The 16,371-nt window shown below is 42.5% G+C and overlaps 1 protein-coding gene across 1 annotated transcript in view; it reads left to right on the top strand.

Annotated features, from left to right (window-relative positions):
- Positions 1 to 16,371, top strand: part of KLHL29 (kelch like family member 29) — a 915,027-nt gene that overhangs the window by 211,216 nt on the left and 687,440 nt on the right. The gene's annotated exons all lie outside the window — the stretch shown is intronic.

Genomic DNA, 16,371 nt, shown 5'->3' with positions numbered 1-16,371 from the left:
AACCACCTTTACCACATTCTTGCCAACTCCACTCATTATTTTATAGACCTGTCATTATTTTCATCTCAATTCCTACAAATCTAAAGTAGAGCTCCCGAATGATGATTATCAGTGCATCTGTCTTAGACAATATTTTAGAACCAAGAATTGAGGCTAAGCTATCTCATTTTTCTTAAATTTAGTTCATTTAATTACAGCTAGACGTGTAGCATATCATTTGGCAGCCTGAATTAATGAGCAGCCCATTAAAGTTGGGCAGACAAGAGATAATTGTGAATGGAAGATGAATCATCCAGGCATATTACTGAAAAGCCTGCTAGGAAACCTACAATTTCTTTTTACTAAATTACTATACTATGATTGAGCAAAACAAATTTCACTGAATCCTCTTATGCTTACTTTTTGTTTTGTTTTTGCTTGTTTGAAACACAACTTTGGAGCTGAAATATAAACACAGTTTACAAGAATATTGTGCACAAAGGGCATCAATTTTAAGCTTTTTTTGTGATATTTGTCTTGCACAAGGTAATATATTAGAAAAGCAGAACCAAATAAACTTCCAAATTGTAGTTTAAAAAAATTCCTTCAAAATATTACATATGAATGCAAGCAATTCTCTGTTAAACTAATTTCCTCTTCATTTGTCGGAGGAAAAGACTTCAGATTGTCTGCATTGCGCCCTAGCACATATCATTCAGATTGCAGGCTGCTACCTCTCCTCTGCAGATGATTATCTGCTTTGATTGAGATAAGGTGCAGAATCGTCAACAGTCTGAAAAACCTCCGCTATTCTCAATTGTTTCTTTGTACATTGTAATTTCTTTGTACATAGTTCTTGTATTTATTATTTTATAAAGTTATAATTGCTGTACACTTATCTGGGCTGTAGAATGTTCAGTCGGGACGCTCAACGAGAGCCTCCGTTTCTCTAACCGCTTCCTCAGGAGTCGTACCCTTGACTACTTCACTTGCCCTACAGTTAAAGTGTAAATATACAATATCAGAAAGTGGACTACGGAGAGCTATCTTATAAATAATAATTAGTTTAAAGAAGCCTACCTTGTGCGGGTCCTGCCTTTACTTCTGCAGGATTTCTATTAATTAAAATGGAGTTGGAGCATTTCAACTTTCAACCTGATCACCTGTCCAATCACTATCGACTTCCTTCTTAAAGGGGCCTCCTCTCATTCACCTTGATGGTTTGGTCGTTTTACCTTTTTTTTTAAATACCTTCTTTTTGTAGAAATGCTTTCCACTCTACATGTACATTCAAACCATTCAGTATTATAGTATTTAGCCTAAAGATCCAGCGCTGCTCTGCCTGTATCAGAGCTCGATCCCTATTCCCTCCTCTTATCAATTCCTTCATCTGATCTATCACTATACATTTAAAATCTGAAAATGTGTGCTGTTTTTCCATACATTGAAATTTAAAAAGTGAAATAGGTTTTGCAGGTCGATTAACTTGATCAATCGCGTTTTCCCCATTTCGTTTGCTTATTTTAAAGTCCAGCTATTTTATTAGACTGAGGACACATACTTAGAATATGATGTTCTTTATAGTATAGTAGTTATTTTAGAAGTTCTATTCTTGTTTTGGACATCTGAAAACTGGCGTTTAAATGTCCATATTGCATGGATGTCCAAATCCCAATTATATAAAGCCAGGATATATATTATCTAGCACTGCAATACATCCATATGGCAAGGGGGAGTGGTCTGGATGTGATTTTGGGCATAACTGGAAAAGGGCCAAAATATGAAGGGGAAGGGGACATCCATATCTGAAGAGGTGGTTGTTTATATTTAGACCTGTTACTTTGCGTGTCCAGGTCACAAAAGGTGCTCTGAGCACAACACCTTAATCCCCCAGTGGTTCCTGTCCCTCTCCCTCCTGAATATGAAACCAGCAAAGGATACCAGGCTCTGACAGTTTCAGGTACTGTGGACTTTCTTAACAGAGCAGCTTGTGGATCCATGGAGCACAAAAGAGAGAAAACAAGGGACCCAAGTTCAAACCCCCTTTTTTTAAATTATTTTTAAAATTTATTTTAAATTGTGAGCCCTCTTGGGACAGAAAATTAACTACCGTACCTGAGGGCTGTTGAAGTGGTTTCAGGTATAGTAGGTATTTTTCTATTCCAGGAGGGTTTGATTTAAAATAAACTATAAAAAAAAGAGCTGAAATGGGATTTGAAGCTGGGTCCTTTGTTCTCAGTCTACTGCTCTAACTGTTAGACTACTCCTCTGCTCTACATGGACATCTGTGGTTACTTTATAAAATGGATGTTTTATGCTGCCACACAGACATCATGTCCCTTGTTTTTCCCCATTTATAATTTGGACATTTCAGTTTGTAAAATAGAAAGTCATGCTGGACGTTTCTAGTATATAGATGTCCATCTCTCATGTATTTAGAAGAGGCTTTTTCCTGTTCTAAAATACATGCGAGATGGACGTCCATTTTTGATGTACTGACTTAGATGTCTGTGTTCTGAGTTTTTATCCTTTGGGATCAGATACCATCAACAGACCCCTGATGCAGACATTTATTGCCAAAACACGGACTGCGTTGGGACTGACCAAAAAGAAGTTGAAACACTGTCATTTCTGAAGGCTTTTTGCGCTCTTTTTTGTGGCTTTTTGCATTTACTTATGCTTTTGGGTTCTCTCTTCTGTATCATGCTCCGAGTTGGACATCCACTTCAAACAGAGAACAATCAAAACGTGCAAATATCAATTCAGGATGAAATCCTATTTTGAATTTATGTAGCACAGCATAGTTCAACTTTTCAAAGATGCTTTCTGGAGGTTAATTTTATAATAGGTAACCTAAGTAGGAAATCCAAGTAGGCATCTGTTTTGAGGGTATTTTATAGAAGCAGAGGTCATTTTACAAAACTGTGATAGTGTTTTTATGCGCTTAATATAAAGCTTGTGCAGTAGCTACTGGCGCATTCCCAGCATATTCCCATGCAGTTATTCAACAGTCCATGCTTGTTTTCCACCCCATAAAAAGTATGCAGTTAATACACATATTAGCACGCTGTAATTGTCGTGCCAGAGTGGTAAGTTACAGTTCACTAATTCGTGCACAAATTCATGCAATAACTGTGAGCACACTTTTTAGGAAAAAGGCCATGTAAGCACTTGCGTCTCTTTATAATATAGTCTCAAAACCTGCAGCAAGCACTGGTAAGTGCACCCAGACATCTTCACATCTGCTCTGGAATTAGTATAAATGAATGTGTGTGAGGTATATTTATATTTTATAAAATATGTGCGTAGTTTGTATGAGCTCCACCCATACTCCTTCAAGCATGCCTACCCTTGGGTCGTATAAAAGTCAGTGCTGCGGGAGGTCCCAGCAGCCATGTTTTCAATAGAGCCAGCATGGGCAGCAGCAACTGACGATTGCTCCTGCTCTGACTGATGCATAAGTACATAAGTAATGCCACACTGAGAAAAGACCAAGGGTCCATCGAGCCCAGCATCCTATCCACAATAGCGGCCAATCCAGGCCAAGGGCACCTGGCAAGCGTCCCAAACGTACAAACATTCTATACATGTTATTCCTGGAATTGTGGATTTTTCCAAGTCCATTTAGTAGTGGTTTATGGACTTGTCCTCTAGGAAACCGTCTAACCCCTTTTTAAACTCTGCCAAGCTAACTGCCTTCACCACGTTCTCCGGCAACGAATTCCAGAGTTTAATTACGCGTTGGGTGAAGAAACATTTTCTCCGATTTGTTTTAAATTTACTACACTGTAGTTTCATCGCATGCCCCCTAGTCCTAGTATTTTTGGAAAGCGTGAACAGATGCTTCACATCCACCTGTTCCACTCCACTCATTATTTTATATACCTTTATCATGTCTCCCCTCAGCCGTCTCTTCTCCAAGCTGAAAAGCCCTAGCCTCCTTAGTCTTTCTTCATAGGGAAGTCGTCCCATCCCCGCTATCATTTGTCGCCCTTCGCTGCACCTTTTCCAGTTCCACTATATCTTTCTTGAGATGCGGTGACCAGAATTGAAAACAATACTGAAGGTGCGGTCGCACCATGGAGCGATATAACGGCATTATAACATCCTCACACCTGTTTTCCATACCTTTCCTAATACCCAACATTCTATTCGCTTTCCTAGCCACAGCGGCAGAAGGTTTCAGTGTATTATCGACGACACCCAGATCCCTTTCTTGGTCCGAAACTCCTAACGTGGAACCTTGCATGACGTAGCTATAATTCGGGTTCTTTTTTCCCACATACATCACCTTGCACTTGCTCACATTAAACGTCATCTGCCATCTAGCCGCCCAGTCTCCCAGTCTCGTAAGGTCCTTCTGTAATTTTTCACAATCCTGTTGCGAGTTAACGACTTTGAATAACTTTGTGTCATCAGCAAATTTAATTACCTCGCTAGTTACACCCATCTCTAAATCATTTATAAATATATTAAAAAGCAGCCGGTCCTAGCACAGACCCCTGAGGGACCCCCACTAACTACCCGTCTCCATTGTGAATACTGCCCATGTTAACCCCACTCTGTTTCCTATCCTTCAACCAGTTTTAATCCACAATAGAACATTTCCTCCTATCCCATGACCCTCCAATTTCCTCTGTAGCCTTTCATGAGGTACCTTGTCAAACGCCTTTGACAATCCGATACACAATATCAACCGCTCCCCTTTGTCCACATGTTGTGTTAACTCCTTCAAGGCATTGAAGTAAATTGGTCAGGCAAGATTTCCCCACACCACAGCATGCTGACTTGGTCTCAGTAATCCAATGTCCTTGGATTTGCTCTGTAATTTTGTTTTTAATAATAGCCTCTACCATTTTCCCCGCACTGACGTCAGACTCGCCGGTCTATAATTTCCCGATCTCCCCTGGAACCTTTTTTAAAAATGGATGCAGAACCCTGAGTAGCAGTTTGCAGAACCAGACGGATCCACAGAACCCAGTTTGGGAATCACTGTTGGAAGATATGAAAAGATTGAAAAAGTCAAAAGGGACAGATTATTCCTTCTAATGTTTTCCATTAATCCAATTTAGCTCACAGGTTAGTACATATTTGTAATGTAGCCTGCAGCGATTGATGTAAGTCCACCAATTCCAAACTTTTCTATTCTTCGTTCAGACCCTTTAAGTTCTGAGAGGACTGCGATTGACTGGCAAAAGCACGAATGAGAATGGAGTGGATAGAGCACCATTCCCTGAAGAGTTGTTATGAACAACTTGATGAAAATCTAAAGGTGGACAAAGCCGTTGGAACCGGACGGGATCCCCCCAGGATATTGAGGGAGCTCAGAGAGGTTCTGGCGGGTCCTCTTAAAGATTTGTTTAATAAATCCTTGGATACGGGAGAGGTTCCATGGGATTGGAGAACGGCGGACGTAGTCCCCTCTTCACAAAAGTGGTGATAGGGAAGAAGCTGGAAACTGCAGGCCGGTAAGCCTCACTTCAGTTATTGGTAAAAGTACTGAAGCGTAGTGAATTTCCTGGAAGTCAATAAGTTGCGAGATCTGAGAACATGATTTTACCAAGGTAAATCGTGCCAAACGAATCTCATTGAATTTCTTTGACTGGGTGACCGGAGAATTGAATCATGGACGTGCTATAGACCGTAATCTACTTAGATTTTAGCAAAGCTTTTGACACACTTCCCCACAGGCGGCTCTTGAAATAAACTTGACAGGCTGAAGATAGGCGCCGACATGGTGAACTGGGTTAGGAACTGGTTGACAGACAGACGCCAGAGGGTGGTGATGAATGGAATTCACTCGGATGAGGGAAGGTGAGTAGTGGAGTGCCTCAGGGATCGGTTCTGGGGCCGATTCTGTTCAATATATTTGTGAGTGACATTGCCGAAGGGTTAGAAGGTAAAGTTTGCCTTTTTGCGGATGATACTAAGAATTTGTAACAGAGTGGATACTCGGAAGGGAGTGGAAAAACATGGAAAAAGGATCTGGCGGAAGCTAGAAGAATGGTCTAAGGTTTGGCAATTAAAATTCAATGCAAAAGTGATGCACTTATGGAGTAGAAATCCATGGGAGACATATATGTAGGCAATGAGAGTCTGATATGTACGGACGGGGAGAGGGATGTTGGAGTGATAGTATCTCATGATCTGAAGGCGACGAAACAGTGGTGACAAGGCGGTGGCCATAGCTAGAAGGTTGCTAGGCTGTATAGAGAGAGGTGGTGACCAGCAGAAGAAAAGAGGTTTTAATGCCCCTGATAGAGTCGTTGGTGAGGTCCCACCTGGAGTATTGTGTTCAGTTTTGGAGGCCGTATCTTGCTAAGGATGTAAAAAGAATTGAAGGGGTGCAAAGAAAAGCTACGAGAATGGGTATGGGATTTGCGTTACAAGATGTTATGAGGAGAGACTTGCTGACCTGAGCATGTATACCCTGGAGGAAGGAAGAAACGGGTAATATTATACAGACGTTCAAATATATGAAAGATATTAATCCGCAAACGAACCTTTTCTGTAGAATGGAAGGCGGTAGAACTAGAGGATATGAAATAGATTGAAGGGGGGCGACTCAAGAAAAATGCCAGGAAGTATTTTTTATTCACAGAGAGAGTGGTGGATACTTGGAATGCCCTCCCGCGGAAGGTGTTGGAGATGAAAACAGTAACGGAATTCAAACATGCGTGGGAATAAACATAAAGGAATCCTGTTCAGAAGGAATGGATCCTCAGAAGCTTAGCAGAGATTGGGTGGCAGAGCTGGTGGTGGGAGGTGGAGCTAGTGCTGGGCAGACTTCTACAGTCTGTGCCTTGAAAATGGCAGATATAAATCAAGGTAAGGTATACACAAAAAGTAGCACATATGAGTTTATCTTGTTGGGCAGACTGGATGGACCGTGCAGGTTTTTTTCTGCCATCATCTACAATGTTGCTATTCTCAACCTTAAAAAGTTTAACATACCTATAAATTGGCTTATACCATATATTCATATATTCATCCAAGATGCATTCAAATTCGGACAGATCTAGACAAAAATATATATATAAAATGAGTATGCAAATATGTGAAAAATCATATGTGAAAATATATTTACCACCACGTTTGCATATGGAATGTAAATGGCGTATGTCCTAACAGGTACGTGAACACGGAACAACTCAAATAATGTATATTATATCTTGAAGGAAAAACAGAGTAAAATTGTCGCAACAAACGTTTATGCAGAATTTACTAAATAAAACTGCTAAAGAAATTAACATCCGGAAGAATTAACGTTCGGGTCATTTCAGAATTGCCTGTCCGACAAAAGGTGATAGTCAGAGAGTTGCTGATAAATGGAGAGGTAAATGAAAATAGAAATAAAAGGAATGTTGAAAACTGAAAAGTGTGCGTTCTCTGAAGATGACTTTCTAGTTAAACAATTATGTTGAACGGTGTACACTTATATATAAAAAGCTTACAATACACAAGGTTCAGTTGAGTTTGATAGTGAGAGCTGATGAAAATCTGTACTTATATCTAATACATATATGAAAAGCTTGCCTGCTGGTGCTGTCCGAGCTGATGCCTAAACCATGTAATCAAGGTAAAAACCAATGTGAAGAAAGCGCTGCAATTTAAAGCTCAAAACGATGTCCGCACCGTAAATGACGTATGACATGGTTTAGGCATCAGCTCGGACAGCACCAGCAGGCAAGCTTTTCAATATAGGTAATTAGATATAGAACAGATTTCTATCAACCCATACGTCATTCAACTGTGTGGACGTTGTTTTGAACTTTAAACTGTAGTGTTTCTTTATATTGATTCTGATTTTGATTACATTGTTTATGCATCAGCTCGGATAGCATCAGCAGGCAAGCTTTTCATAATATGTTTTAGATATAAGTATAGATTTTCATCAGCTCTCACTATCAAACTCAACTGAACCTTGTGTATTGTAAGCTTTTTATATATAAGTGTACACCGTTCAACATAATTGTTTAACTAGAAAGTCATCTTCAGAGAACGCACACTTTTCAGTTTTCAACATTCCTTTTTATTTCTATTTTCATTTACCTCTCCATTTATCAGCACTCTCTGACTATCACCTTTTGTCGGACAGGCAATTCTGAAATGACCCGAACGTTAATTCTTCCGGATGTTAATTTCTTTTAGCAGTTTTATTTAGTAAATTCTGCATAAACGTTTGTTGCGACAATTTACTCTGTTTTCCTTCAAGAATATAATATACATTATTTTTGAGTTGTTCCATGTTCACGTACCTGTAGGACATACGCCATTTACCATTCCATATGCAAACGTGGTGGTAAATATATTTTCACATATTGATTTTTCACATATTTGCATACTCATTTTTATATATATATTTTTGTCTAGATCTGTCCGAATTTGAATGCATCTTTGGATGAATATATGAATATTGTATAAGCCAATTTATAGGTATGTTAAAACTTTTTTAAATTACACCATTGTAAGCCTATTATGTTTGCCACATACATCTTTTGATCGCATCATTGTGTTATATATGTCTTTTGATTGCATTATTGTTTTCCTTTTAATCTTCATTTTTATAAGATAATATTATATGTCTATGGCTCATACTTCCACCATTGTAATTACATACTGCGGTTTACTTGTTTATTTATTATTTTAAATATATATGTATTTATTAAGTTTTATGATATTTGTGTTGTATGTTTTGTTTTTTAGACCCCTGAGGAAGGCCATTTTGGCCGAAACACGGACCGTGTAGGGTCTTGAGCAATAAATTTGGCTTTTTATATCTTTGAGTCTGGTCTTTTTGATTTCTTCCGTTCTTTTGTTTTTTCTGTTGTTTTTACGGGAGAATTGGACTCTTTTTGTTGTTTTCGACTATTCTCAACCTTTCCAGTTGTTGCATCTTCAATGCCAGACCATTTGGTTGAGCTATCACAGCCTTCCCCACTTCTGCAGCTTCATCCCATAGAGTGTCCAGAGTTATAGCAGAAGGACAGACAGTAAGAAATTGACATATAACAAACAAATAATATGGCTGTTTTTTTGTGTGTGAGGTAGGAAATTATTGAGTACATTTTGCTTACTGTGCTTGTATCATATTTCAGATACTGAAAATTGTAAACATTTCTTGGTGTCTGTTCAGGTGTCAACTTTAATTGCATACTAATGTCTAGATTACATAAATAGTCTCAGTGTCAGTTAATACCAAGTCTACCTAATAGATTTGATAATATTTGTGTATAATTACAGTAATATAGTAATTTGAACAGCTTTCCCTTTTAGTTGTCATGTTCTACTGCTTTGGCTTCCAAGTATGAACCAGAGGAGCTCTGCCTAGCATGTGAGGTTAAAGCAAAATTTCCCTTCTCTAAACTGAGGTTTTCTCTTCTCCAATTTATGTGCAGACAGGTTGCCAGAATCATTTTCAGTGACCTGAGAGTTTGATGTTATTTTTATCCAACATACATTTTGTGCTTTTTCGTTGACAAACTGATTGCTAATAACCAAGTGGCCTGTTTAGTGTGTGCTTTTTTTTTTTAATCTTCCCTGCCTATTGGTAGGCAGAAGTCCCCCTTCCCTTTCACCCCAGCATTTCTGCTGATCATAAAAATGAAATCTTTTTTTTATGATGATCAAACATGACCTGGAAATTATTCTCTGTTAGTAAAAAGATGAGTTATATACAGAGAAGCTTCTTAAGGTGCTTGTCTTTTTAAAAAAATCTGTGTGGGTTTCTGTTGTAGATTTTTACCTGTATGGAAGAGTAATGCATGACAGGTTGTGGAATTATTCGCTATATATACCCCTCACACTTCATCCCCGTTTAGCTGAGTGAAGGAATTCCTTTGGCAGTGTACACTTTTCACAATATGAATTAATACAGAAGCGGACACATTTTTCTTAATGTGAATATTATAGACCATTTTAGAAAGCATGTGTTAAAATTCAGTGTGCTTTCTTAGCAGGCTAAATTTTCCAAATGGCCCTGCTAAACAATGATAATTATACAGCCACACAAGATATTAAGCCAGAAAAGCTATTAACTTTCTTTCTTGCCTTTTTGAAAAGCAGTGTTATAAAATGAAATTTTTGTAGTAGTTAGCTAAAATGGGTTCATTCTGTGTTAGAAGCAGTCCTGCCAAGTCTCCCGCATTTAGCGAGTCATCTCCCGCACTCCCACCAAAGCGGGAAAGTCTCCCGCTGAAACACATGGTGCCAGCTCCCATTTCCGGCCACTGCTGCGTCTCCTGTTGAGCAGCAGCGGCCGCTACAAAAAGAAAAAGAGCTAATTAAACAAACCAAAAATGTTTTTAAAAAGCAGGCGTTGCACCGCAGGCATCCTTCAGGTATTGGCTGTCGGCTCTGCAGCCGCTCCTCTCTCCTCTCACGTCACTGCCCGTGGAGCAGGAAGTTGAGATCGACTTCCTGCTACGCTGTGCTTCCTCCGGGACTTTGAGAGGAGAGGCTGCAGAAGTCGACAGCCAATGCCTGAAGGCTGCCTGTGGTGTGCCACGCTTGCTTTTTAAAAACATTTTTGTTTTGTTTAATTAGCTCTTTTTTCTTTTGTAGCAGCCACTGCTGCTCAACAGGAGAAGCAGCAGTGGCCAAGAAACGAAGATCTGGTGGAAGGAGGAGCGAGAGGCAGGAGCTAAGATAGAGTGGGGAGAGAAAGAGGGAAGATGGAGAAAGGGCTGGAGAAAGGCTGGAGAAGAGAGAAGCTGCTGGTGATAAGGATGGGGAGAAAGGGGGGCATGATGAATGCAAAAGGGTTAGAGAGAGAGACTGGATGGAAAGAAGGGGAGAGAGAGAGACACTGGATGGAAGGATCGGGAGAGGGGGGGTAGATGGATGGAAGGATGGGGAGATAGAGGGAAATGGACTGGAAGGATGGGGAGAGGGAGGAGGATGGAAGGATGGGGAGAGAAAGAGGGAAGACAGATGGAAGGGTGGGAAGAGAGGGAAGAAGGATGGGGAGAGAGAGGGAAGACGGATGGAAGGATGGGGAGAGAAAGAGGGAAGACGGATGGAAGGATGTGGAGAGAAAGACACTGGATGGAAGGATGGGGAGAGAAAGAGGGGAGATGGATGAAAGGATGCAGAGAGAAAAGAGAGACTGGAAGGATCAGGAGAAGAGGGTAGATGGGTGGAAGGATGGGGAGAGAAAGAGGGAAGATGCTGGATGGAAGGGTAGGGAGAAAGAGGAGATGCTGGATGGAAGGATGCAGAAAGACAGAGGGGAGACACTGGAAGGGTGGGAGAGAGAGCAAAGCTGCTGATGAAAGGGGAGTAGTGAAAGACTGGAGGAATAAGAGGCTGAGGCACGGGGAGAACAAGGGTGAGGAAAAGATGAAAAGTCATAGGTAGTTGAAGTAAAAAGAAGGAAATTAAAGAATGGATAGTAAGAATGAATTAAATCTGGACCGAGAGAGGCAAAAAAATATTGAAGAAAGCAAAGAAAAAGGAGGAGAAAAATGACAAAATGGTCAGGAAACCCTGGCAAAGAGTTAAGCGAAAATAAAGGAAAGCAGACATCAACAGACTGGGAGCAACACAATTAGAAAAAGTAAATGGCCATACAACAAAGGTAAAGAACATAATTTTATTTTAATTTAGGTAAAGTAATATGGTACCTGTGTTAATAAGTTTGAGACCAATACTTCCTTCCTCAGGTCAGGAGAGGATACCATAACAGCATTATACTGACCTGAGGCAGGAGGTCTTGGCCTCTGAAAGCTAATTGAAAAGGGTGTTAGGCTGTTAAATAAATTATTTTCTGAAATGGCCGTGGGTTTGAGGTGTGCTAGGGGGCGGAGCCATGTAGTAGGCAGAGCCAGTGCAATGTGGGGTGGGGCTGTGGGCGTGTACTAAAATCTCCGTCTCAAAAATTGGGACCCCTTGGCAGCTCTGTAGAAGCTGATGCCAGATGAATGATATGGATAGGGAGATGACTATTTTTCTATTAGAGATGCAGCGAATGAAATGTTTGGAGGATTTTCTGTGCATTTGCAATGTATGAAGTTCTTTTAATGATTAAATTTTGTATGCTAGCAGCTTCTAGTTTATAATTTGACCTCATGTGGTCTGGTTTGATTGGGCAACAGTTGGAACAGGGTGGTGGTTTTTTTTTTTTGGCTTCAACAGGGCTGGCATCCAACACACTTTGGGCCATTTAATGTGGTGCGAGAGAAATTGAATACAGCAACTGGTCTGGATATAATAGCGTCTTTCTGTGAAGTTTTCAGTGTTGAACAAAAATTTCCTTGTTCAAATGTCAGCATGTTTAATTCTACAAGAGAGGTTTAATGGCACCTAATGCACTTTTTTCATTTTCAGTTGGTTTCATCTCTTCCTGCAGGGTCTCCTAATCTTCAGCTGACTGGATCTGGTTACCTGTAGCTCCTGTCTTGAAGCAGCAGTGTATTGCGGTCTAATTGCAAAATTCTAATTTATGTATTATTGCATTTGTATCCCACGGTTTCCCACCTCTTTGCAGGCTCAATGTGGCTTACAATACATCATGGATAGTGGAAATATATAAGAAAATAGACATTTAGTATAAAATAAGGATTTGGGGTACATGATAATGATAAAGCATGATAATATTATAACAAGCAAGTATTTATAAGACAATTCTGGATAAATGTGGAGGAGTTCACATTTGTTCATCATTGTGGTATGCCTTGTTAAAAAGAGAGGTCTTCAGTAGTCTGCGGATGTTAGTTTACTATGATAGATCAGCTTTACTATCTTAAAGTGAAAAAGATATACTTTTCCTTAAAAAATAAATAAAAGCATTAACAGTAGCCAAGAAGGTGACCTATGACACTTATTCATCCTGTCTGAGATGACAGATTGGGAAATATTTTTAAAATGCCTTGGTGCTGATCAGGGAGCATGTTGAAAGCAAGAGGAAAACTATGGGCTCATCTGTTTTAATGGCTGAGTAAAGGACCCTTGCAGGGCTGTAGCTAGTTATGTGCAGCTATACAGGGTACAAGGGAAGCTGAGGTACCAAAGCTGCCATATCCATTGACTTCCCTTGCTGATGTCACACAAGTGGGTGGAGTGAAAATGCAATAGGAGCGCTTGGGGTGTGATACACTGGGTGTATTTGCAGCTTGCAATGTTTCTGGACCTGTGATTCCATTGCTAAAAGTGAATTATTATAGAACAAACAGGCTGCCACTTGGAGAGCCTGAGCATAAATCTCAGAAGCTAAGCAAAGTTATGCCTGGCTTGATAACTGCATGGAGGACCACAATGGAAAGCCAGGTTGTGTTAGACAATAGCAAACTTCTGCCATATTTTTCCTAGACAGTGTGATGGCACTATGATTATTGTTCAACGCCCAAAAATAGGTAGATAGAGAAAATGAAACAAAACCAATTGGTTGTGGGTTGTCCTTGTATTTGGGTTTTGTCATGAGTAGCAGGCACTGCTGCTTTAAACTTTACCTGATAAATCAAAGGGAAGAAGTGTTTCCTTGTCATCAGCAGCAGATGAATCCATTAACTGATGGGTTGTATCCGCCTACCAGCAGGTGGAGATAGAGAACACTGAAAGACCATAGTGCCTGTAGGATGGCTAGCCCCAACTGCCTTCAGTATTTCTCTATCTCCCAGCAGGTGTGGACGTAGCTTGATCAGCTCCTGGATTTCAGACTGCCTGGGGTGGCTCCTTTGCTTTGCCAGTTGAGCAGGGGTGTTGTGGCTGGTGGTGCCCACTTTAAAGGCATATAGGTTCACCCTTTCCCTGCCTTACCCATTCCCCCCGCCTCCCGGAATCCCTCTGTTGCTGCCTGCCTCAACTTTGCTCATAGCGTTAAAAAAAAGCGCTTTTACTGCGTGGCTGTTCTGAGGCTTTTTCCAGTGATCCTGCTTCGGTGCAGCTTGATCGGAGCTCGTTGACTCGGTCTTCTGAGGTGAGAGTGGTGCCCAGCTTCTCCGGGGAGGTCCCGTGGACGCCGTTCCGATCAGGGTAAGTTTTGGCGCGAAGCCGCCATTTTCTTGCTATATTCCCGTCCTGTGAAAAAACGGACGATGGCTGTTGAAAGAGTTAAGCGCTGCTCCTGTTGTGGTAAACGCAGATCAGCAGCGGGGCTGTGTAAAACGTGCTCCTTGGATGCTCACACTAGTTTGAGCATGCCAAGCAATGTTTCTTCCCGCTCGATGGAGCTGGCAGCGAGCGCAATTTTGGAAGCGCCGCATGCCTCGACCCTTGCGGTTGCGGAGGAGTCTGAGTGCAGGGGGATGCCTCGTTTAGAGGCTGCCAGAGGAGCTCCTACATCCATTTCTCCTAATTTGGAGGCGGAGGGTCAGGGTGAGTTTTTCTCCCCTGAGCTTGTGCTTTTAATGCATAAGGCTTTTATGCTGAAAAGAGCTCTGTCGCAGGTGTCTGACACTGCGTTGCCTCCTGGCTTCCCTCCGGGTGTTGATGCCCCGGGGATGACTTCAGAGGTTATTTCCTCCCTCGAGCGTTGGAAACACGCTAAACATAGATGGGTAAATTCCCCGTCTGGAAGTGGCGCATATCCTTTTTTCCCCCCTGTGGTCGGGCTGTGGAGAGTCTGAGGGATCTGGCAGACCCTCAGGGACGGATGATCCAGAGGAGGGTGCCTGTTTGCCACTGGATTTGGATGATCCCAATGCGGTCCAGATTTTCCACTGCGACGAGCTGCCAGCTCTCATTACTGACGCCTTGCAGGCCCTCTCGATTGATGATCCTGCTGAAGGCGATGCCTCCTCTGTTAATCTTAGGATGGCGAGTACTAGGAAGCCTACTCGGGCCTTTCCTGTGCATGACTTCATCCAAGAGCTTATTTCTGCTCAATGGTCTGACCCCGATGGGCCTTTGAAAGTGGCCAGGGCTATGGGTCAGCTTTACCCTCTGCGTGAGGAGCACTTGACCCCTTTGGGGATGCCTAAAGTGGATGCATTGGTCACGGCGGTGACAAAAAAGACCACTCTCCTAGTAGAAGGAGGAGTCACTCTGAAAGACATGCTGGACCGGCGGCTTCAGTCCGCGCTGAAGCGGTCCTTTGAAATTGCGGGCCTTGCCTTGAGGGCGTCAATTTGCAGTTCATATGCAGCCCGGGCATGTCTTTCCTGGCTACAGCAGGCGGTGGAACAGTCCGCCGATGATGCGGGCCCCCTTTCTGAGGTTGCCCCACGGATGGAGTCGGCCCTGTCATTTTTGGCTGATGCCCTTTATGATCTGGTCAGAGCTTCGGCTAAACAGATGTCTGTGGTGGTGTCTGCCCGCCGCCTTCTTTGGCTGTGGCATTGGGCGGCTGACATGGCTTCTAAGCAAAGACTGGTGAGGCTACCCTTTCGGGGCTTCCTGTTTTTTGGAGAGGAATTGGAGAAGATTGTGAAAGACCTGGAGGAATCTAAACTCCAGAGGTTATCTGAAGATATGCCGAGGCCTTCTTCCAAAGGTTCTGTGTTTCCCTCCTCTTCCAGACCTCGCTTGCGTGAAGCTCGAAGGTATCGCCCGGGTCGCTCTGCTGGGTTTTCTCAACGTGCCCATTTTCAGCAGAGGAACTCCTTTCGCTCCGACAAACATTGCGCAGGGGCTGGTTCAAGGCCAGGAGTTCAGGGGCGTCCTCTCCAATGATGGGACGCCTGTCCACTCCTCCTTGCCTGCAATAGGAGGACGTCTTTCCCTCTTTCTAGAGGAGTGGACCAAGATTACCTCAGATCAGTGGGTCTTGGACCTGATCAGAGAAGGTTACCGACTGGAATTCGGTGCCCTGGTGAGAGACGTGTTTGTGGAGTTTCGATGCAGCACTGCTGTAAAACGGGCAGCGGTAGAGGAGACATTACAAGTCTTGCTGCACCTCAAAGCGGTGATCCCGGTGCCTCCCGCCGAACGCGGCTGTGGCCGCTATTCCATTAATTTTGTCGTGCCTCGAAAAGACGGGTCTTTCAGGCTGATCCTCGACTTAAGAAGTCAACGAGACTCAGAGTTTGACATTTTCGCATGGAAACCCTGTGCTCCGTCATTGCGGCGGTACAGCCAGGAGAGTTTCTTACCTCTCTGAACCTAAAAGAAGCTTATTTGCACATTCCTATCTGGCCTCCACACCAGCAGTTCCTCCGCTTTGCATTTCCAGTTTCAGGCCTTGCCTTTTGGCCTAGCCACAGCTCCCCGTACCTTTTCCAAGGTGTAATGGTGGTCGTAGCTGCCTGTCTCAGGCGAGAGGGTATCAGAGTTCACCCTTATCTCGACGACTGACTTGTCAGAGCAGACTCGGCAACCGAGAGTCGTCTTGCCACAGTCAGAGTGGTGGCGGTCCTGCAGGGGCTAGGCTGGGTGGTCAATATACCCAAAAGTCACCTGACCCCCTCTCAGTCTCTCGAGTATTTGGGGGTCCGGTTCGACACGGCATCGGGGTTG

The sequence above is a fragment of the Microcaecilia unicolor genome, chromosome 3, assembly GCF_901765095.1.
Source record: "Microcaecilia unicolor chromosome 3, aMicUni1.1, whole genome shotgun sequence".
Taxonomy (NCBI): domain Eukaryota; kingdom Metazoa; phylum Chordata; class Amphibia; order Gymnophiona; family Siphonopidae; genus Microcaecilia; species Microcaecilia unicolor.
This window is presented reverse-complemented; position numbering and strand designations above follow the sequence as displayed.